This window comes from Aquila chrysaetos, chromosome 9, assembly GCF_900496995.4.
Source record: "Aquila chrysaetos chrysaetos chromosome 9, bAquChr1.4, whole genome shotgun sequence".
Classification (NCBI taxonomy): Eukaryota; Metazoa; Chordata; class Aves; order Accipitriformes; family Accipitridae; genus Aquila; species Aquila chrysaetos.
In genome coordinates this window covers 42,015,479-42,037,949 of record NC_044012.1, presented here as the reverse complement: position 1 = coordinate 42,037,949, position 22,471 = coordinate 42,015,479, and the positions used below count along the sequence as shown (strand labels likewise).

General features: G+C 48.8%; 1 long non-coding RNA gene across 1 annotated transcript in view; it reads left to right on the top strand.

Moving 5' to 3' along the window:
* The first annotated feature begins 2,454 nt into the window (after window positions 1-2,454).
* The window catches only part of LOC115346203, a 46,729-nt gene continuing 26,712 nt past the window's right edge, over window positions 2,455-22,471 (top strand). Inside the window, exons 1-4 of the long non-coding RNA XR_003925052.1 lie at window positions 2,455-2,559; window positions 2,822-3,059; window positions 7,270-7,342; window positions 14,572-14,659. This is a non-coding gene — a long non-coding RNA (uncharacterized LOC115346203). The remainder of the gene's footprint in view (window positions 2,560-2,821; window positions 3,060-7,269; window positions 7,343-14,571; window positions 14,660-22,471) is intronic.

The following is a 22,471-nucleotide window of genomic DNA, read 5'->3' as shown; positions in this document are numbered from 1 at the left end:
GGGAAAAGGTTTTCCCCAAGCAAGGAATCTCAGACTTGAGATTTTTGGAGAATAATTGAAACGGGGAGTTTGTTTCAGAATACTCCCTAGCTTTATTTTAAATGCATTTTAAGCCATTCCAGGTGATAAGCGCTATGTTTTGGTGGTGCACACCGGAGAAACCTGGTGCTGCTCCTCACGATGTGGCCAAGGAGGTAGCGAGACTGCGTGGGAGCCGGGGACCAGCTCTGCAGCATCGCTGCATGAGTATTACCCCGACGCAAGAAACGGAGGAAACTGAGAGGCGAGCTCAGGGAACGGAGGGATATTTGTAAAGGGAACGGACTTTGTGTAACTCCTGGGATTGGTGGAGAGTCCTGCCTCCACGGAGGGCTTTGTGAAATGCAAGGGAAAGAGAGGGGCTGGAGAATCACCGTGTATTTTCAAGGGTGCTAGAAGAACTGTGCACAGCGCACTTTGCCCACCTTCCTCTTCACTCTCCCCCTTTATCTTAATACATAAGGACCTTTTGGAAACCAAAAATATCCTCCCCTTCCCAGGGTATGTTCCCAAAGTGTCTTTCTGAAGCTAATCCGTCCGCTAGCAGAGCCCTGGGCTGGATGTTGCTATTCTGGTCCCTGCAGTAACAGGAACAGTTTTGCGTGACTTGTCAGGACCTGCTTCATCCCAGACATGAGATCACAGTCTCATTTTTCATTTATAAATAAATACATTCCTGCCAGGACTGGAAACGTGATGGAAGTATAAGTGAAGGCTTCCTGAGTCTGCTGGCAGCCCGAAACACTATGTCTTCAGTGCGATCTGCCCGTTGCAGTTGTCCCAAAGGGCCGGGCAGGGGGAGAAGATGCTGCAGGAGAGGATGAACTGTGTTGTCATCCCATCCTCTTCAGGCCTGTCTGGAGGTGTTTGAGATCTGGGGCTCTTCCTCCAGCGCTGGTCTACTTAGGACAGGAATGGGCAGCAGCACCACACTGCCACGTACTGGGACTGTGATCCCTGTGTGTCCCTCTCCAGTGGTCAGTGCTTGACATGGGAGAGAGAAAGGGCATTAGATAAGACTTTAAAGTGTGGGGGATTTTTTAATGTGAAGGCACCACTAAGGAAAACTGTATATTTTTTTCTCCAGAAAAAAAGGAGAGAAGAAATGAGAGCACATCAACAACACATGCAAACCACAACCTAGACCATGACACTGTGAACAAACAGCAGACACGCATGCCAGGTAAGATGTAAATGAAAAATGGGCCATCATTTGCACAGAAAAAATACAAGTGTAGAAAATGGAGGGAAAAAAAAAAAAGGAAAGAAAAGGAGAGGCTGGGAAAAGAAAGCGGCATAGAAAAGTCAGAAGAAAAAACCCCAAAACCAGTACAATAATGGGGAGGAAAAAAAAAGCTGTGAGAAAGGAAGAGGAGCCATTGCAAAGGATTTACTGTTCTCACCTGTTTGTTTGTTTTCTTTCTCCATTACCTGAACCTCTCGCCAGCTGATTACAGGATTTCACTAACTGGCTGTGTGACCCCCAGAAGAGTTTTATGGCCCAGGACAGACCCTGGTGGCCATCACCATCCAGAGCCACCGGCCCAGCAGCCAACAGATGTGCCCAAGCCCCGCCAGCACAGGGGACCCTGTGTCCACCGCGCTGAGCCCTGTCTGAGCCCTCCAGGCTGCAGAGCAAGAGCTGTCGGGACTTCAGATGTCGAAGGGTGGTGGACACTGTGGGGTCCTGGGTGGGGTTTCCATTCCTCCCCTGGAAGGTGCTGCCCTTTAAGAGTAGAATAGGGCAGAGGAGCATCCCTTAAAGCTGATTTTAACTGCTATCAGCAGTGCCCTGGAGTCTTTGGGTGATTTTGCAATACAGGGCGCACTCACATGTCCCATTCCACGGGCAGAGTGGAGGGAATGGGGAGGGTTTGGTGATGTGATGAGGAGCTGGGACAAGAACATCTCCAGCTGGGTCCCGTCCACACCCTGCGCCTGCATCTGAATTTTTACATCCCAGAGAGCATGGGGGCGAGGAAGTCCCATTCCTCAAGTTGTAGGGTCTGATTTTCATCCTTCAGTGAGACTCGGGTCTGTATTTTGTGTTTTTCAAATGGAAATACAGAGAACCTAGCTTTCCCCTCCGAGGCCGATCTCTTATGCCCCGGCTCCCACCCACAAGCAGCATCTCCCCGCGAGCCTCCAGCACCCCACGCCCGGGTACCCGTGGGCTGCCCAAGCCCCTGCCCTGCAGACCCCCTCCTCCTTTGCAGCGCTGGGACTCGGTGAGATGCCCTTGCCATCGGAAAGCCAGCGGCAGTTCCCTCTCAAAGCTTGCTTTGATGGTGTGCCAGCCCTCCGAGCATGGCCGAGGGCACCCCTCCTGCTTGCTGGCCCAGGTGGGGCCTGTTAGCCGAGCCCTGGAGCACAAAAGGGGCTGTGTGGCTGCTGTTTGCCCTCCGGGAGCTGGGAGGAAACTTGGCAAGGAGAAAAAACCTTTAGAAGCTACTGGGAAGACCGAGATTTATGTTTTGCCGCTCTCGAGCGGAGAATAAAGGGAAACTTGAGTGTGAGCAGGTATAGCAGAAGTGATGTAGGCACTTTATTTGTGGAGTGTCTGTCTGAGGGTAGCAGCAAAGGGGATTTGTCTCCATATATCCAAGAGGAGCATTTGACTGTGCATAATTGTAGTTTATGTCTTAATAAATTGCCTTTGTCACCTGGGGGAGGCTGATCCTGCTCGACTGAGAAAGTACCTTTGATTTCTGAGGGGGGAGGAGGTGGTCTGGAAAAAACCACCTCAGCCATGTATTTTTAACCTGAATGTCTTTAACTTTAGATTATGGAGAACAGCAAGAAAGATTAAAAAAAAAAAAAAATCACTGTGAAAGAGGGCACGGTGCACGTATCTGCAAGTTGCAGCAGCCTGGAGAACAAAAAGGCTGCTGTTTGGAAATGGAGGCAGAAGTACAGCGAGCTTAAAGGCACAGCACATGGAAAACCCGCTGCGAACCCCATTGCCAGCGCTCCCTGGAGAAAGAAAGACTCTACCCCTGTGACATTGTTCCAGGCCTCAGGTAAGATGAACTTCCCTGGAGATGAAAAGCCTTGTTGTGAATTTATTTTGTGCTTGTGTTTCTAAAGGGCTAGGTCATAGATTCTTCTAGGCTTTGTGGTTAAGCGCAGGCTCTCTTCAGCCAAACAAAAAAATAAATCTCCATCCTAGCCTAACTGAGCGGGGACTGAGGCTCCCCGTGGTCCTGGGAAATCTCCAGGATGGACTGGGCTGGAAGACCAGCCTGCAGTTGCGTGTGCCGCCCAGGCTAGCACAGAACTGTCATTCAGAGCCGAGCGCGAGACTTGCACTGCAACGGAGCCTGCCAGACAAACCATGAATCTCAATTTACCTCTCGGTAATGCTCTTCCTGGTGGTCCAGCTCTCAGAGCCTTACTGTGAGTGTTCCCAGCCAGAGAAAGGCACTTGCAGTTGTATGGTAAATGCTTAAGAGTGTCTTCTACAGCATCTCATAACTGCCTTTTACAGTCAGATACGTATGAGGGATTTCTCCTGCTTGCTTATGCTGCCCCTTAGATCCACCAGCATCTCAAGGATCATAAAATCATTTAGGTTGGAAAAGACCCTTAAGATCATCAAGCCCAACCAAGAAAGGATTTGGGCCCCTCATAATGAAGGGCTATCATCTGCCCCGCAGCCTTCCAGAGAGGTCTCCTCTAGCCTGCTGTCTCTGCATGGTTAGCCTTCAGCTTGATCTTGCTTCTTGTGCAAGGTGGTAGGTCAGGAACCTCTGATCTGAAGAGCGTTGGTGTGTTGGAGTTGTACAGAAGTATTCTTCGTGCGCTTGAGCTTCATTCTGTGCTTAGCTGAGTGCTGATGTTCTCCCAAGTTACCAGGCTGCAGGCAGCCGTAACAACAGCCTTCTTGCTGCTGAGAAAAGGCATCAGAGCCTGTCCATTGACTCAGCCCTCGGCGGTGACATAACTTCCCGGTATGCTGAGGGCTCCGGAGTGCTGGGAGCCAGAGCCAGTACAGCTGCTGGGAATGACTGGATCCCCCATGAATGGCCTCCTGTTTGAGTCCCTGCAAGCACCAGAGAAGAGCTCATAACCACCAGCCCTTCTTGGCCGTGGTGCAACAGCTCTGGTTAAAGCATCCTGGAGTGATGAGGGCTTTTTGTGAGGCCATTCCGAACGTGGGTGCTGCCCATCTCACCCAACTGTGTTGGCCAAGGAGAACATTACCTGCAGAGCGCACCTGCGGGTCATCTACTGACTACTGCTCTCCTGTCCTTTGGCAGCTGACCAAAAGCCAGGGTGTCTATGTTTGACCCCCATTTTCAGACATTTGGCTTCCTGTGCCAGATGCCCAGACTGACTGAAACTATAAAATAAATCCAGAATGACACCTTTCCTTGGAAGAAAGGAGCTCATGCCCCAAGTTCTGCGTTCTCTCCTTTTTCCTCATCCACATCGCGGGTCTCCAGGAAGTCTTGTGAATGGTTATTTATAGGCAGTGGGTAGTAAAAGGTGCAAGGAGCCTGGCTTGGAACTTGCTTTTTTGCAAGTCCTCAGGGGACTCTTGTGAGTCCCCCCAGGGCTGAGCTTGCCTGGAGAGTGTTTCTTGGTGGTGTCTGCAGGCAGGGTGAACCTTGCCAAGCTAAGGGGCAAGCAGAGGAGCACGAGACCACAGAATTAGTTCATGCACTTTCTGCAATGGCTCTGTGGGCAGAGTAAGAGCAAAAACAGCTCGTAAGAGCTCTGAAGTTGAGGATGGGTCCAAAGTGAGCTAGCCCAGCTGCAAGCCATTCTCGGGAACTGCTTGCACAAACTAACTTTTGCCACCAAATGTCCATATAATTTTATGGTCCTGGTCTATCCATCGCGCCTAATACATGGATATATAACCCACGTTTAAGTAATGAGATATGACAGGTTGTACATTTCTTGGCGATTATGGCATGTGTCATAAAGCAAAAAGCTGAAGGCAATAATCCCCTGGAAACACATTGCCCCGGGGTGTCTTGTTACTATTATGAAATAAAATTACAAATGAAAAAATAATGAAAACATTCAAGAACTTGTGCACTCGAGCCATAGGTATGGTAGGACTGTCAGGCAATCAAACCTCCAGCCCAAACTGTGAGGATCATTTATATTCAGTGTAAACACCCACTCACCCACCCCGCATGTGTTGCCGACAGCCTGGCCCGGAATGCTGTTATTTCTGCAACCAGGACCCCGAGAGAAGCAGCATTTTCTTGGTAGCTTGAGGGGTTCACCTCCACTCTGCTCACCAATATCTCGTCACCTGGGGCTACTGTCCTCATTTCAAACCCTCGGAAACATTAAAGAGGTCTCCGCTCTAAACTCATTCAACAGAAAGCTTCATCTTCTCTTTTTTTCCCTGCGTTTTAAGGTGGAGAAACTTGTGAACTATTTGGGCTAATAATCTCTCTCCTGTTTTAACTAGGCTCAAGGCAGCAGCTTTCTGTGGAGTCTGAGAGACATGATATCTCAGGACAGAGTCACTGGGAAGCTGTCACTTGGGTTTTTTTTGGTTCTGGACTCCAGTTCAGCACTTTAATGAAGCTCCTCCTTGTCCTAGCCTCCACTTGCCGCATCTGGGGCTTGGTCTCCTTTTCCAGGTAATAGCAAGGTTTTTCCGGAGAAGGTTGGGAACAACAGCTAAGGGAGTTACATGAAGCACAGGGATAGACTATCCTGCTTTCTATATTTATTTATTTATTTATTATGTTTTTTTTACAATAGTGTTAGGGTGTCACAATTTCTAGAGGTTCTTGGTGCTGTAGGAACACACAGCGATAGGTCTGTCCTGGAGAACAAGAGAGGTGTGATGAGAAGCAGAAGCAGAGCGGTGATGCCAACATTAGTCAGCTGCTTGGTGGGAGAGGGCTGGACTTTCCCCAGCGGAGGCTGGAGTCCTCAAATGGCATCGTGAGCCTGGTTGTGGAAAAGGGAAGCGAGGTCGTGACTCCAGCTGAGGGACTGAGAGAGGGAGAGTGGGAATTGTTCTCTTACAGCATGGGTCTTCCCAGCACTGCCCTGACTACTACTGCTGCTGCTGCTATGAAGTCAGTGGAACATTTTTCTGAAACAGCTTGTCTTGGTGGTGCCATAAACCCAACAGTCAATAATGGAATAAAAAGTTTACTTGCATGCTGTGACTCCACCAGGGAATGCCTCGTAGCTCTGCTAGTAGGTGAGTAATGCAGGCAGACCAGATTCATGCCAATAAAAACTTCACTATGTGTTCTGGATGAGGGATACGTCATATGAACTGATTTAATAGCGATGTTGGCAGAAGATGAGGGGTGACCACACCATCGCATTATGTCCTTTGTTTTGCTTGGTGGTTGAATCATCAGCTGGGAAAAACTGAAGCTCCCGAGACTGGGTATAGTGCTGTTGTCAGATCAGTTCTCCATCCCAAGAAGGAGATGTAGAGCTTGGTGTCATGTAGTACTTGGTGGTCTTGGGATCTGACGAGCCCAACCAGACCAAAGAACACACCAAAAAAAAAAAAAAAAATTAGCCATGAAGGAAAACCATGTACTAATATGACCATGTGGGACAAGGGGGAGGTTTTTTTGTAGCTTTTTGCTGGACAGAGGCCCCAGGGAGGTCACGGGATCTCCATCCTTGGAGATGTTCAAGGACCGACTGGACAAAGCCCTAAGCAACACAGTCTAAATTCAGTGTGGACCTTGCTTTGAGCAGGAGGTTGGACTAGAGACCTCCCGAGGTTCCTTCTGAACTGATATCTTCTGTGATTCTATAGAAATACTGTGCATTTTGGGGGTGTTTAGGAGCAAAGCTTGCCTTTCGTTTCTGTGAAATCTTATCTACGAGCAGGCCACTCATGCTAGTACAAGGGAATAGTTGTTACATTTTTTTTTATCTCTTTTCTCAGCTTCATTTGCATTAGATAAGGGTTTGAAAACAGCACCGTGATCTTGCAGCCGGAGGTTTGCAAGATCACCACCACATATGTGATATTAGTACACGTTTTCCCGCATGTGCAAGCTGTAACCCCACACTTGCCAAGCCACCGAGTGGGTTGTCTGCAGCTGTGCAGATAGTTCATAACTATCTGTTAGGAACCTGCCTTCTGCCCATTAGCTCCCACAGAAACAGATGCAGAGAAGCTACAACACAAGGGTATTTCTTTTTTCTTCTTTCTCTTTTTCTTTTTCCCAAGCTTAAGAAAAACATGCAACAAAGAGGATTTATTCTTTTTTCTTCCCACAGGTAATGACAGGAGTTGCCAGGTAAAGATGTTGCTGATTGAGGACTGAGATGTACTGTCTACCATCCCGGAAAGGTAAAATGTCTTTGATGTTCCATAGGATCCACGGTGCATTTGCAAATTTTTGGCTTTTTGAGAAAAAAGTTTGTCATCAGTTCAATTTTCTTGGCTTGCCAGAAGCTGAGTCTTTTCTATCAACTGCCCCAGGTTTTTGCTTAACTGATAACTCAAAAATGTTGATGGAAATGAGTGTCTTTTCTTCCTCCCTTCCTTCTGAGGGGAAAAAAGAGTCTGAGAAATTCCAGTACCTTGAGAGCTGATTGAGAATTGCAATTTTTAGTTTGAAAAAAAATGAAATTAAATTTTCACATTCTGAAAAGCAATCAGAAGCCAGCATTTTCCAGGCAGTAAAATTGGACAAAAGCAAACAAGTTTGTTGGAAGTCGCAAATGCTTCCCAACCGTGTCTTTTTAAAAAAATCCATTTGTTTAAATAAAAATCTGACATTTTAATATGAGAAAATATTTTGTTTGGACTTCTGTATACATATTTTAAATTTAACATCATTTAATACATTATAACATTTAATAGGTAATAATATGTCATTAAATATTTTAATATATTTTAAACAAAATGCTCCAAGAAAATAATGTCCAAAATGAAATTAAACGTTCCAGCGCTGCCTCTGGAAAGTTGAGGTAAACGCTTTGACCCTCTTCAAAAATTTCATAGAAATCGACAAGTTCTTGCAAAATGTTCTGATTTTGATCCAAATGTGGTTTTGGAAGGAAGGCCTCCATCAATAACTTTTTGACCAACTGCTTTTGATCCATAGCTTTCTAGTTCCACTTGGTACTCAAAAATGCTTTTTTTGTCGTTTTCTTAAATTGAATTATCTCAGCCCCTCAGAAGAAAAGGCAAAATCATTCATTATCCTCATTTTACTGACAAGGAAGCCAAGCTGTAGGAAGAGAGCGTGGCCAGCACTTGCAGGGAGGGAGAGCTGAAGGGGAAGCCAAGACCTGGGGGCCAACTCAGCGCTTCCCCCAGTATGGATCATAACCAGCTCCTCCGGAACCAAACGGGGCACGTGGTCTGTACTGGCCAGGATGGATGGTGGGAGGCACCATCATCAGAAGTCAGAATTGACAAGTCAACCTCTCCATTAAACCAGCTCGGATGTATAATACCGCGTGCTTTGCTGTGCCGTACCCTGAATAAACTGGGGTGTTTACGCGCTGCAGCTGGTACTTGCTTGCATCTTGGCTTGTTACTTCAACGCGTTGCAATTGCTCAGTCTAATTTTGCAATTGCCAAGTCTAATTACCCTGGCAAGGTGCTGCACCGCCAAGGTTGCGCTCAGTGTTCACCAATCCTCAATTTTCTGGTTTTTTTGTTTTGGTTTTTGTTTTTTTTTTTTTTTTCCTGTAAAACTGGAAGCAGGGATGGGCGAGGGGAGGGTACTCACTTGGAGAAAACTCAGGGTTGAACGAAGGTTGTATCCCATTTCCTGAGGCTCTGCTTGATCTTGATGTTAAAGAAGCTTTCTGAAAATAACATGCCAATTGTCATTTGTCCCATCACAGTCAAGGTTTGTCCCATCAAGTTACCTTCAACAGATCTGCAGCGGGTTGGTTGTTAACCAGATTTCTGAGAGTTAAAGCATGTGTTTCTTTTTTATTTTTAAAGTGCCTGGTTTTACCTGGGGGGGAATATCTGTAGTACTCGGGAAGACTAAAGAGTGAATGAATAACCTCTCTTTTTGTACGTAGAAGTGTTTAAAAACTGGTTCAAGCTGAACACGAATATTGGGAACATGATTGATTTCTTTCTTTCCCTGCTCCCCCCCCCCCGATTCCTATCAAAACCAAATAAATAGCTTTATGGAATGGCGCTGCTATATTTCTTTACTTGGAAAACAAGCTTTTAATAACCAAAATATTGATGTGTTAGTTCAATGCAAAAGTCATGTGTTAAAGAAAGGTGTGCCTCTAATGAGCCAGCTCGAGCTTGAAATTGGTAATGAATATAATCTTCACCAAAGTGTCTGACTGCAGTCACCTCTCCCAGTCTCTGCTATTTACAGTTAATCAGAGCAGCATTGACCTTGGTGCACAAGGTCCTTTGACCTAAAACCTTGGTGGAGTTTGTGAGACAAGCTCTCCAAGGGCATGGGTTTAGGTACCTGGAGCAGGATAAGGTGTCTCACCCTCTGGAAGTGCCTGTTTCTCTCCTTGGAGGTTCTAACGTGTGGAGGTCTCCATAAGGTCGAGTGAATTCATGTATTTCTGCTTTTTTTTTTTTTTTGCAGGTTTGAGCTGTGTTGCTGTTGCAGCAATGCATGGGAACCTGTCCATTCCCAAATGTCCATTAGCCCAATGCCGTGCTTAGATGCATCTGACTCAACAGCTTCTAGAAATGTGCATATCCAGGGTAGCTTTGTGGTTTCACGTAGCAGTAATGATAACACAATAATGAAAAAGTGACCCTCCAAAGAAATCCCTTATCTTTTCTGACAGCCACCCACAGAAAGAACATTAATTTCCAACCTGTTTCTAAACATACTGACAGTGGGCGAACCGGGGAACGAGGGAAGCAATATACTGGGTACTTGGCCATAAATGAGGAAATAATTGAACACTTTCTTTCAGTTTTCCCCCCTTACCTGAGGCTGAACCAAACTAGCATCTCTTTGGCTGACAATGTGCTTCCCGGTGGAGGAAATGTGATTATTTTTCTCTGTTGGTTGGTGTTTCCATCACTTTCTGGACAGTTCTTTGCCAGCTCTTTGCTCCTTTCACACCAGCTCTTGCTTCTGGGTGCTCCTTTTCCAAGTATGGTAGAGGTAGGAGGAAGGTTTGGGTCACTGCATTTAGCAGAGTTTCCTACAGTTAGTGGTGTCTGTGTACAAGACGTTTCGTTTGCGGTATTGGGTCCAGGTAGTGGCAACGTTTAGTCAGTGCTATGCCTTGTTATCGGCTGTCCGTACCTTGTGCAATACCCAGAGAACATGGGCTGAAGCAGCCCTGATTTAGGAGGGTTTGTTCTCCCGTGTCTCCCATCACATCCCTTCTTTCAGCTGTGAATGCTCCTGGTCTGGACCTTGGTGTGACTTTGGAGAGATGCCGTGATCCTTGAACTTGGTAGCAGGTAACTTGCAAGTTAAGCTCCTTTCCCCAGGGGATGTGGCCAGCCACAGAAAAATATTTGCTGCTGTGGAAAAATGAGCTTTTTCTTACGTCTCGGTGTCCCTGAGACCGAGAATCCCCCAGCAGCAGAGCCGTGTTCCTGGCTGGCTTTGCAGCATCTTTGTCATCTGCATACTAGGGAGAAACTCAGAGGCAAACATAAATAACCAACTGGGGGAAAAGTTCTCCTGAAAATGAGGGGAAAAATGAGTATGCGTACAAGAAGAAATAGGAACATAGCGTGGTCAGCTTAGGTGCTTTTCCCCCCTCTTTCCCTGCCCCCCCCCCCCCCCTTTTTCTCCTCACTTCTTGGTAAAAAGGACCCATGGACACCTCTGGGGCTCTCTCATGGGTCTCCCCTTCCAGCTCAGACCTTTTTAGCTGAATTAGTCTCTTTGCCTTCAGTACTGGGCTTTCCTGGTGTGACCTCAAACACTTCTCCCAGAGCAGTGGGTACCACCCCTCAGCCTGAGCTCTAGGCAGGATTTGACCCTGCCTTTACCACTAAGGAGATCCATGGCCACGTTGTTCCTGATGTTCGGGAGCGCGCAGGGCCAGCTGTCCAGTAGCGTATTTTGCAGCAGAATAGGGATTTACAAAAGAAATCTGTCTTTGTGCAACGCTGGGAGATCTGAAGCTTTCATTTCTCTTTTTGTCTCTCCCTCTCTTCCCCCAACCATTGCCCGGCCCCAATTATAGCCCGGGTGCTCTCAGAGGAGACGAGGAGCACTTCAAATGCAACAAAGCCCTGTTGCGTGCCGTCTCGCCAGTCCTACAAAGGCAACATCTCCTGGACTTCTGCCCTAATGAGAGCAAATTTTTTGTCCAAACATTTGAAGCGAGGAGGTGCCTTCTCTTGCCATCCCCTGCCGGGATTAATGTTATTATCCAGTTCGCTCTGGTTAGAAATTAAAACGAGGGCATTCGCTTCTTTTAATGAGAGGTGACAGTGGCTCCAGCACTTCAGAAGGGAATTAGGAAAGGAGGGATGGCTGCGGAGCCCGTCTCCACAGAGTCTTATCCACCGGCCCTTCTGCCCCGGGCAGCGCGCGGGATCAAAGGCCACCTACCTGCTGCTGAGCACGAAATCCCCCCGGACAGCCCCTCCGGCGGTCCTGCCCTGCGCTGGAAATAACGGCTTTAAAGGGCAGCGTAACGCAGGGCTTCGCTTCCCTGGGAAGGATGGGGCAAGAAGGCAAAGATGACCCCGTTGAGCTTCTGGACGTGATAGCCAGATCTGCTAAAGTGGGGTTTTTGGAGTGCTAAACCTGTCCAGGTTTTGGCTTAGGGCTTTGGTGGAGGGGAGGAACATTGGTGTAGCCAGACTTCAGGCAAAACTGGTGAAAATGCAGCAATTGAAGTGTGGAGAGAAATTTCTTTTTTTTTTTTTTTTTTAATGAAAAGCTTTGAACTTTAAGTTTTCAATGGGACCTTTTGACTTTAGAGAAGTGTTTCAGATAAGGGTTTGGTGGTTGGCTTTTTTTAGGAATTTAAAACAATGCTTATTAGAAATACCCACCAAAGGCTCCCCATGACTGACGGTCTTATCACTGAAATAGTGAGCTAAACCCATTCTTATATCTGTCTCAGGATAGGTTTGATTAGAAACGTCAAAAAAATATGGGACAAAAATGTGAATTTTTAATCCCATTTTAAAGGACCTTTACCCATGCGTGAACTTTTCTTTTGAAGTGCTGCAGTCGGTTCTTGCCTAGTCGGCTCAGAGAAATGCCTCCGTGGAGGGGGAGATGGCCTACGAGCCCAAACAAAGGTTTCCTTGCTGAACCCTTAAAGCAGATGGCATTGATCGTTACTCATGGCAGGATGCCAGAGCGCTGGCTCCTTAGGCTGAGCTGGGCTGGGCACTGGGACACGACCAGTAAATCCATTTACTGGAATGTCAGGGAAATTGCTGGTGCTCTGGAGGTGGAGAGGGATGGTGGGGAGCAGACGCTGAGCCACGTAACGCAGACCCCAGGGTGTGAAAATGGATTGAAAAGGCTGATAACAGTGATTGCAATGAATTTTCTTGGGGTTTTTTTTGTGTGCTGGAACAGCTTATAGCTGCCCTGTGAAAGGGATGGAGAGGGAAAATAATTCTACGTGCACAGATCACGTAGAGGATGCTTTTTGTGTGCCTCTGCTGTGGGGCTGGGGTTTCCTGAGCCTCGGATGTGTCTGAACAACTTCAGTAGCTGATACAGGATGAGTTCAGCCCAAATCTCACCCTGTCTCATATGATGGTGCCCTTCTTGGTGAGCATCCCAGCTTAAAATTCATGTTTTGGGTTTACTAGCATGAATCTGTCTGGGGAGGCAGGATGTTTGCTGGAAGCAAATGGAGAGAGCAGCCAACGGCCACGTGGATATTCCCTTTCTCAAAGGGCTGGGTCAGAGGTGCTGTTGCCACTGGCTGGGGACCTGATGGTTATTGATGACCCCTTGGTGGCACTGGGAGCCAAGGGACAGCAACTAACAGCTTCACCAGGGCACTCACCGCATCAGGAAAACATGAACAAATGTGTCGCAGCTAAAGCTGCTGGGGGAAAAAAAAAAAAAATTCCTTTCCTCCATCTCTACCACAGAGGAAAATTTCTGCCTTTTTTTTTTTTTTCCCTTTGATTGGAAAACTGAAAAAGAATGCAGTTTTAGGTTTCTGAATGAGAAATTTTCAGTTTTCAATGGATATGCGACATAGCTTAGGGAAAGCTGACACTCTTAGGAAGAAATCAGCCTTTTTTGGCGCTTAGCTCTGGACCGGGGCAAGACCACGCGTGAGCTGCTGTGGCGCGCAGCCACTAGCTAAAGGCAGTATTAACGACCTGAATCCGCTCATCCGTCTCCATCAGGGCTGGGGGCTGCCGACAGCACGGGTGGAAGCGGCTGGGGCCATCGTCCTCGCCAAGGGCTGGGAGGGGGGGAGTCAGGGAGCAACCCCCGGGGAGCAGAAATGCTGCAGCTCTCCAGCGCAGGTATGCTCAATAAATAGCAAGCGATAAAACAGCCGTCTCCATCAGGAAATCAATTAGATGTGGGGCCTTTGGGTTGGTGTGTTTTTGGTTCCCCCCCCCCCCCCCCCCTCCTTTTTTTCTTTCTCCCTTCCTTTCCTCTTTTTCCATTTTTCAGGCAGATGTCTAAGGTGAGGGTTGTGGAAGCAATTGCTTTTTGAGGCAGTTGCTTTTCTGTTCCCTCTGTTCACAGCTAAAGTGCAGCAAAGCCCATCGCTCTGGGCCTTCGCGCTTCTTCGCCATCCCCCCCCGTCCGCTGGGAAGTTGGGCGGAGAGAGAGGCTGGAGCTGGGGAGGTTGCTGGGGTCGCGCGTCTGAGATGCTCGCAGCTTGGAGGAGATGCATCAGCCTTGGAGCCAGGCCCAGCCGGCAAGACCCAGAGCGAGGCATTAGTGAGGGAGAGGAGGATTTGGAAGCGCTAGCTGCAACGCGTTTGCTCTGCGCTTGGCTTTTGAGCTTGCTCCGAGATGAAGAGGGGCTGAGAAGTGGGTTAAATCCAGCTCTGCTGGGGGCAAAACAGCAGGGTTAGTTGCTGGTCCTGGGGATGGGCTGGGAGTGAATGGGCAGCATGAGGTGTTTGGCAATAAGAGGCTGAGCAGAGTGGTTCGGGTCAGATGTGCCAGTGACTGGGGAGAGGCAGGTTTCCCCCTGCCACATCAAAGCTTCCTTATGGCCCATCAGCCCAACCCTGGGGCACTGCATGGCCTCCCCAGGGCTTTTCATCAGCTCCCACCTGCGGCGGTTTGCAGCCACGGCTCTCCCAGGGACTCCAGGACCTCGGCTCCCATCCCCTCCCAGGCAAAGATAGTGCATCTGCATTTCAGCAGCGATGCTATAAACCCCCCCTGCTCCTTCTTCCCTCCTCACCTCATGTTTGAAAGCGTTTCTGCCCTCCCAGCTGACGTTGTGGTCTCCCTCGTGCATTTACAGCATCCACCCAAATTGCTCGTGGTGCCCTGCCTGGTGCAGCGAGAACCACCCTAAGTGTGTTAGTGGAAACTGGGGCTCTCCCTCATCCCTAAAATTTCCAAACAGATTTTGCTCATAAGTATATGAATGAAGATTTTGCAAGTAGCATGACGTGTCTGAAATACTCACTTTTTTTTGCAGGCAGTACAGATGTCACAGAAACCCAAAGCCCTGAGTTCATCACACCTTGAGAGCATTCACTTGTGTCCTGGATGAATCCATAACTATGGTAAACAGGTATTTGAAGTTCTGCTTTGCGCCTTACACTTTCCTGACTTTTTTCTTATACTTTCCTGATTTTACCGAAGTTGCAAAGTGTTTGCAAAATTTTAACAATTCTTCCCCTTGTCAGAATAGGAAAAGCAAGGTATTTGATGGGTCAGGCTTGGTGGATTCAGCAGGGCTGTGTGTGTTTGGGAGCAGACCTGCCTTGGTTTTTGGAACTAGAAGTTCAGGTTGGAAGGTGACTCAGCTTTGAGGCACCAGCTTTGAGACCAAGTCTTTGATTTTCGTTGTTGTTAACATCTTTGTTACTTGTCCTTCTCAGTGTTTTATGACCTTGCTTCTTGTTTGCCTCGCTCCTCACTTAACCCTCAGAAGCTCAAAACTGCTCAACCCGTTCTGCTGCTGGTTGCAGAGACCTGAGCATGTGAGGAAGAGATGGCGTTGGCTTAATTAAGGAGAGCCAAGCTGCTTTGTTTTGAAATCTGTGTTCTTTGCAAAAATGGAATTGAATTCAAGAGATCAAACATTACCATAGAATTGAATTTTGAAATACTTCCTGCTTTGAGAACATCACAATATTCAGTGGTCTGGGCTTTAATGTCATGTTTTCATAAGTTAAAAACCATATGGGTCAAAATATTAGCTCCTAAATAGCTAATTGTCAGCAAAACCAGTAATTCAGCCTAAGAAGTCATAATGAAGGGAAACAAAACTGGGGGCAAAGAGAAAGGCCGCTCGTCTGCCTTAACTAAAGCATTTTGCTATTATTCGAAGGAAACAAGTAAATTTCTCCTGGTGAAAATCTCACCAGCATTTCAGCAAAATGTCGCGACTTCTGCAAATCTGCTTTTTCTGCTGGCAATCTGTGTCACCGAATGAGGAGCAGCCTCGTCCCGCTCCAGCGGAGAGCAAAGGGAGTTTTCTGGGAGAGCAGGAAGCAGAGGATGCTCTCCCGCTGGTGCTGCCGCTTGCCGGGGACCGAGCAGAGGACAGATTGCCTTGAGACCAGGTCTTACACGCGCTACCTAGATGCAGGGAGAGGGAGAGACCTTGATATATCATCTGTCCCTTTGAACAATCTCAGGTCGGCCGGGCAGGTTCATTCATCTTCTCTCTTGGAGAAGGAAAGGAGCAAATTCTCTCCGGTCTGGATTCCAGATGTCGCGGCGGTACCTGGGATGCAGAGATGGTGCGTCTTATCGGAGTCCTCAGATCTGGAGAGCACTGGGCGCTCCTGCTAACAGGAGCCAGCAGCAGCACATCCGTGTGCACGGGCAGCCGAACGCACGCAAATGGTGAGCACCGACCGACCCGCTCCACCCTCCGGAGTATCGTGGGCTCTAGTGTGGAAGGGATCGGTCCTATCTCCTGGTGGGGATACCACCCATCAGCCGAGTGGACGTCATCGGCTGCACGCATGTTCCTTACCTGTTGCAAACGTAAAATATTATTTAAATGATTTCTCTGACCAAATGGCTTATGCTGATGGAGTTAACTTCACAGTGTGGTCATTAAGGCTCAGCTACCAAGAGATGCCTCAGCTGCTTTTAATCGTACGGACATCCCCTGAGCTCCCAGATGCCAGACTTAGGCTTATTACCCTGCAGGAACTTGTTAGGCTGTCAGCCCTAAATGTTCAAATATCCCAGGTGAACCACCTCCCATATTCATTTAATTATATCCCTATACTTATATATAAATAGTCTTGCAGCTTGTGGGTTAAAATAGGTGACTTTGAAAGGAATGGATGTAAGAGTATGTTTACTTTGCCTTCTGTTCTTTAACCATCAGACATAGATTTTAAACCACGTGCAGACAAAAAGTTTTAGGATTCAGTAACAGGGGCTCATACATTTGCTGCTTGCATGTCTGATCCATACAGGAGGTGTGTTGAGCTGGTTAAAACACGCTTCTTTTTTTTTTTTTCTCTGTTAACAAGTTTGATGTTGGGAAAGGAAATGTCATTCTGGTTCATAATTGCAGTGAAGGCTTTGGGAATGGGACAAGAGGGAGTTGCGGGCACTGAACATCACCTGGTTTGGGCAAGGTGATATTTTGCACTCTCCTTTTCTGGAATTTATTTGGATTCTGCAATTAGCAGGAGGGAACTCTGCGGGTTTGTTCAAATCAAAAGCAAATGGAAATATTATCATTAGAAAGCTTCAGAATGTCTTGGGTTGGGTTTTTTTGTCTGCATGTACATGATGTAATCTTCTAAAACCTGTTTATGGAAAGCATCGTATCTGCAGTCGGTCAGCCCGTTGTGGCCAAAGTGCTGCGTTGTAGCTCATGTTCAGCTCAGCAGGTCCCCAGGTCAGTCCCCAAGAAGGAAAGATAAGGCCATGGATTATGTTTCTACCTCTTGGCTGTGTTTCCTGTTCACCCCAAATTAGGTGAAAACACGGGGGAAGACTTCTCCTGGGATTTTTTTCCAGTTGCCTGCGAGCAGAGACTCTGCCTAGGCTTGAACGTTTGGAGCATCGTTGCTCGTGACTGCAAAGGCCGAGAGGTGCCCCCGGCTCTTACCGGGGACTGAGGGCTGGCCGGAGAAAGAGGGGGGGAGGTTGGAAACCAAGCACATTTCTTTTAACGCTGGCTGCCTCGGTCGCGGGTCGCTCCCTTCCAGCCCATCCTGTTTCAATCGCGCCAGCCCGACAATGTTATTTCAGCAATCAGCTGCAAGACAAAACAGCTGGCCCCGTCAGCCGGCATGCGGAGGTGTGGAAAGTCCACTGGGGGATTAAGCTGGTCTTACCATCAGTCCTCACTTGTGAAAATACAACCTACTAAGTTTTCCTAGATGATGCAGTTTTCAATTGCTTTTGTTTGCTTTTCAGGCAGGTCTTAAATCAGGCTGTCAGTCAGCCTCCCTTCCTCCCCCCACCTCGCCTCCGCGGCAGCTTCCAGGCGCTTTCTGGGAGGACCTGTAATATCTTTCCTATCGCCATTTATTTATGGGGTTTTCCCTTCCTCCTGGTAGGAAGGGAGGTGCCGTGTCTCGCACGGCGAAGCGCGTGCTCTGCAGCTCGTTGTTCAGAGCCCCCAAATCACCGTTGGCCCCGGGGTATCCAACAGCGATGCTGCGTGGGGCAAGGGAGCAATGTTTGCTGGAAGGACTGGGGGGGACCCTGCCCTGGTGCTCGGTGTTTTGCACCGTAACTCTGACCCGCTCTCCAACTTTCTGTTTTCGCGTTTGTGATGCAGCAGACTTGGGAGGGTGGGGAGATCGTTATCGGTGTCCGACAAACCTCTCGCCCCTCTCTTCACGCCCGCAATGTGGGATTTCCCATGAAGAGCTAGGGGAGAGGGTTTATCTGCGTTTCCTCTCCTTCCTCTCCTCCCTTGGCTGTTACATCCATCTTCTTGGCTGCAAAAGATATTTGCGCAGTGTCCCGTGGGTAGAGCGGAGCCGAAGGCTCGTTAGAGCTCGTTGCTAGAGTTTCCTATCCTGGCCAGAAAGGGTGCCATGGTTTTTGGAGGATGAAGTACTGGCTGAGATGTGGAGGAAGCAGGTCTGCAAGGTGCAAGCCTGCGAGTTCGGTGGGAGTCAGCCGCTCCGCTCGGCCCTGCGCTCCGTCCCACCAGGAGCATTTTTATATATCTTTAGGTGCTTGAGTACAGTCCTGTCAACACACGGGAAAGGAGGTGGTCCCGTCTGCGTGTACGCAGCAAATCCCACACATCGCAGGCAGAGATTGACTCTGTTTGACATATGGAGCAGGTCGGTGCCTCCGGGACGCGGCAGCCCCGCGGCAAACGTAACACAGAGCTGCTCTGCATGTGTTCATCGGAGGTTGGTCCGGGATTTCTGACTGTCTGGAGCAAGCGCCGACCCAGGTCTCTGGGCATCAGATTACTGCTTCAAGTCATGGCGCACGGGTCCCACTGGCAGAGGTGGCCAGTCTCCAAAGACCTTTACAAATCTGGCCCAAATCTTGTAAGCAGCCGTGGCAACAACTCTTCCCCCCACCCCGGCCTCAACGTTCCAGGTGTTTTCTTCCGCCTTTGTCTCATAACACAATACACAAAGGACAGACCTCTTCCAGATATGGGAATCTGTGCGCCAAGTCCACTCCCAGCAGCCCACTAAATCCTACCCCTCCATGTAATTTAAATCGCAGCGGTTGTGCCTAGAGGAAGGTGGGGGAGGTTGCTGGATTTGAATGTCACCTGGTTAATGAACACGCTGTGATACCTTTTCCCCCTGTATCTACAGCAAAAGTCAGGGGACGGAGGGGTTTTGATCAGCGCTGCTGGCTGAAGAAGCCGATTCCTCTGGCAAAGCTGCTGTGGCTGGTATAACGCAGACCCGGCGTGTCGGCGGAGCCGGGATGACGTTAGCAGACAGGGCTCGCGGCTCTCCCCAAGCTCCTGGGGGAGCATGGTGCTGAGCTGCTGGCAACTCTCATCTCAGATAAGAAAGAAGGCAGAGAAAACCCAGGGCACATCCCCGTCCTGGAGGGGCCGAGGGCGAGCGACTGGGTTTCTGTGTGGTGCAAGTGATGCAGGAGAACAGTCCTTTCCTGGCAGAGAGATGTGCCCTCCCACCTAAGCTATAGAAAAATTCAAATGCCGGTCTAATATGCCCCATTGCTGCCACAGACACGCAAGGAATTGTCCCCAAATATTTTTATTAGTGAAAAGGATGGATATCTGGGCAGAACAGCAAGGCAAGGTACCCTAAAACTGCTTGAGGACAGGGGAAGAGCTGGCTGTGATTTGCAGGTGTGTGACAACCAAGCGAGCAGCGATCCTCCCCGGCCGGCTGCAGGAAAGCGACGGTGCTTGGCACTGCAGGGTGAAGGAAGGGGCTTCACAGGCTTTCATCCTGCTCTTGTTGGCTGATGGGCAAAAGACTTGGGCAACCGGAGAGCCCTTGAGAGCCGTCGTGTAGGCATGTGGTCCCTGCAAGAAGGGGACAGAGGGTGGCTGCCTCTGACTTACGCAGCTAAATCCACAGGAGCTCCTCGCTCCAAGCCTTGAACTGGTTTTACATCTGATTTTAGCCAAGCCAGAACAACATTAGCACCTAGATAAGGATTTGTTTTCCTTCCCCTCTTTGCATCACCTGCCAAGGAGCCTGGAGACACTTGGAGAAAGCTGCATCTTCCAGGCAGGAAGGACCCAAATTCCTGGTCTTAATATTATGTAGCCACCCATAAATCAGACTGGTCTTGCTCTGGACAGCAGGAATAAGAAAGAGCAGGACTGACATGTGGAAGTGTGTGTGCTGTTAAAGGGTCCAGCGCATGGAGGGAGGAGAAATATGTTTTCACTTGGGCCAAAGTAAGCTGAAGGACCAAAAATCCCTCGCCTCGCAACCGTGATGTAAATTCCAGGTTGCCTCCCCTGCACACATCTGCAGCACTTTCTTCTGGTGCCTTTGGGAGAAAACAAGGCAGAAACAAGCCATGCCAGATGGTGTCCAGCACGGCGTGGTGCAAAGTCCTTGGGTACTTTGCAGGTGAGGAAGTCAAGCTGTAGTGCACAGCATGGCTTGAAAGCCTTTGAGGGATGCTCTGGATGAGTCACCTTGTTGTCCTGCTAGCAGCATTGCTTGAACAGCTTCATCCCCAGCAGCTTGAGTAGGGACTTATCCAGCTCCCAAGCTCCCCAGGTCCCAGCTGTCTCAGCTTGAGGAAGGAAAAGCATCTGGCCGACGTCAGGGCTGTTTGTGGCTGATAGCGCAATGAGAAATCACTGTACTGTGCTTTGAACCATGCTCTGCTGGATCTGGGACCTCCTGGATTCGTTGACTGTCTGCTCTTGGACTGTGCTCTCAAAACATCCCTCAGCCACTGCTGCTGGGCAAGGAGAGAGGATCAAAGGAAGTCCTTCAGGCTCTGGTGATGGGAGTGATGGAAATCCATGGCCCTCCCTTGTCCTGGCCTGGCTCCTTCCCCTTTGCATCTGGCCCAGGAGGGGTTTGAAGATGCCCGACTTGCAGCCCTTCAGCACATCCCTGCAGAGACAGGAGAGAGCTACAGAGCGAGGCATCAGACCGAGAGCTCCCTATGCAACCCAAGATCGTGAGTGTGCATTAGCCTAACGATGACGAATAGCATTCCTGCTCCCAGGAGGGACACAACTTAGGTCCACCTTGATATTGAGATGATGATATTGTGTCCCCATTTCTGGAGACTTCACTCCTGGCATTAGCAAAGCCCTGGCATTGGAGAGCATGGCCCAGAGCCTGAGTGGAAGATCACACATCACCTGGAGCCGTTTGGGTGTCTCTGCACAGTGCATATTGCTAACTTGGAAGCTCTCCCTGGTGAAGATCATGGCTGCTCTCATTTGCTCTGCCCTGCCTAGGGAGAAAACAACGTTTGCAACTGGAACTGGGTTTTTCTGGGCTTGTTTCATCCTTTCCTCTTGGAGCCTAGGAAGCAGAATAGCTGATGGGTGCCCGTGCAAAGCTGCTGGATTCATTAATGATGGATGATATGTCATTTGGAAAATGCTGCTCAGGAGTCTCTACGTGTGAGCTTGGCTGTGGTTAAAATAGAAGCATCTCAAGCAAGAAAAGGATTCCTCAAGGAACTCCAAAATACCTGCTGTGGGGTGTCAAAGGGTTAACATTTTAGCTGAACCCTCCTCTGTCCATGCACCAGCCTCCCTGGGAAACAGTTTTTTAGCCTGATAGAGAAAAATTTTAAAAATGGAATGCGTTTTATATTCAAGTGGGATTAACCTAGCTGGGAGCATCCAAAGCCAGCACCATTTCTCAGAGGGCTTCTGGTGGGGAGAGCTGGAGGCAAACCAGGCTGTGATATGTGCTACAGATGGCATTGCTATCCTACTCACTGGAGCAGGTCTTGCAGGGGCATTTTGGAGCAACTGGAAGCAGACCTGGCTGGGAATTTTTTTTGATAAAACATGTGTTAGAGTTCCTTGGTCAGATGAAACTTCTCATAGCTACCTGCGGTTCCTGCCAAAGCTGAAGATGGGAATGGCTTCCTCTATCAGAAGGGGAGAAAAAACATGGATCCAGGAGAAGCACTGGCTTTGTGCAAGTGCGTCCAGGCCGAGAGCGTGAGTTTCAGCTCTCTGCAGTGGTCAGAAGCACAAGGCATGGCTGCCACTGACACCAGGGGTGTTGGACCTCCTTGTCCATCCACCCTTGCAAGACCCCCGATGCAGTGCCAGGACCCACCATGCGCTGCTTGATGGTGTGACCTTCTCAGCGGTGCGATGCGTGCGAGAGCCTCTTGTCCCGTGCGTGATGTCTTGGAAGAGCTGCCAGCGGGCAACGCTCCGTCAAATCCCCACCTCAAAGCAAACTCTTCAGCCTAAGCCAGGGAACGGTCCAAACCCCTGAAGCTCTCCTTTCACATTTCTCTTTTCAGTGCTAACAGAAAAATTTTGGAGGCGGCACCTTCCGTGTGGTGGGAAATAGGAAATTCTTGGAAACGTCCCTTTTCGGCAGGCGAGCAGCGTTTCTGTTGCTCTCGGCACAGCGACGCCGGCCGGGAGAGGCTGCGCTGATGGCGAGCTCCTTACAGCTGCTCCTCTGGTATAAATCTGACCTGTGAGCTTACCCAATTCATTAGACACTGCCTGTTGAAAAGGCAGTAAATCAGCTAAAACCTCAGTCAGAACTGGCTTTGGCATGTTTTATGGCGGAATTAGAATAATGAATGAGGAGCCGGCTGTTTATGTTAGTTTTGGCTTGCAAGCTGAAGAAAAATTCTGGTGTTGAACTTCATGATAAACTCTCCACGCCAGTGGACTCTGAGGTTGGAAACAGCTTTTAAAAGCCTCAAGGGCCCAAGAGGGTGAGAGACTGGCACATCACAAGCTGAACGAACACTAG